We start from the raw sequence: 1,391 nt of genomic DNA, 5'->3' as shown, positions 1-1,391 counted from the left end.
GGGGGGGGCAGAGGGTGTTATTTTTAAATAGTGTTTTGAGACCCTAGTCGGCACAATTTATATAATTTAGGAAATGCACTTCCTCCCTGACTGTCAGGGCCAATCCGGACTGAGAAGGATACAATATCCCAGACATGAGTTAGTACTCGATGAAAATTCTTCCCCGCACAGAATTCAAGTTTTGGTGTTCTGTGTTCGACAGTGAGGCGCCTTACTGCTAAACGTCCGTAAGCTGTGTCTCCCCACCTCTCTTTTTTTCCTTTTGAGGTACATTTGAAAAAGGGCACGTGTTCATAACAGATTTTAGTAGAAGTTTACATCAACATCAATCTTCCATAGACAACTGACTGGAAGTTACTTTTTTCTTCTTTTTATAGGCAACAGTAGAATCTTAATCGGTAAAAAGATCCTATTCAATAAACACCAGTTGTCCTCTCCACAAGCCTTCACCTGGACAGTGATTATATTTATTGTACTGTTAGCCAATAGAGAATGAGCAGAGGTGAAAGATCAAACCGTCCGAGCATTGAGGTCGATGTCATGATCAGAATGCATTAAACAACAGATTGACCGCTCTGTCTAGACTAACGCAACTAATTATGTGTAGTTTGTTATTGCACAGCTTACTGAATTTTATAGCGAGCGTTTTCGTCTTTCACGTGCAATATCCACTTTAAAAATAAAATTTGATCATAGTGCCCGATTCCTTCCTGTGATCTGTCTTGCCGATCAGCTCATTTTTTTCTGATCATGTTGTTTGCCGTTACGTTGTTCAGTCCTTCTGTGTAATAGTATGTTGTTCTCTATTTTCCTTTGCTACTCCTTCCCCTCTGTTGTTCCACTCTCTAGAAGTTTCTCTAGTCCATCGGTTTTATTTAAGTGGTTAAAACATCCCTGATTGCCTCATCCTCGTGGTTCTGATTAGAGACTTTACGCATTCTGCCATTTGGAGCACTTCTGTGCTTTTTCCCCCGTTGTCCATGAGATTTCAACGTCCTTTTTATATACCATATATCGACGGCTTCCAATCTTCTTCTTGTTTACTTGTTTGAAGTCCAGCACTTTCGTCCATACGGATGGACTGACCACATGTAAGATTTCAGGGTTCTTAATTTTGTGTTCACTGTTGTATTGCTGTTTAAGAAGACATTATGTTTCACCTCGATTAAAGTTTCTTTAGATTTTAAAACCACAGTATTGTGTAGATCTTAATCAACAACCCAGAACGACAGTAAATCTATACATATTATATTTGTGGAAGTCTGTCACTTTGGCCACCTAAAACTTGGAAACCACTTAACTTTCGAATTGGAAAAAAATAACGGTGGTTCAGAATCATTTAAAGGGTGCACAGTTTTACTGAGGAGTCTGAAGTCACTGTTATTCAATTT

This window comes from Aplysia californica, unplaced genomic scaffold (genome assembly GCF_000002075.1).
Source record: "Aplysia californica isolate F4 #8 unplaced genomic scaffold, AplCal3.0 scaffold00420, whole genome shotgun sequence".
In the NCBI taxonomy this organism is placed as follows: Eukaryota; Metazoa; Mollusca; class Gastropoda; order Aplysiida; family Aplysiidae; genus Aplysia; species Aplysia californica.
Note: the sequence above shows the minus strand (reverse complement) of the source record.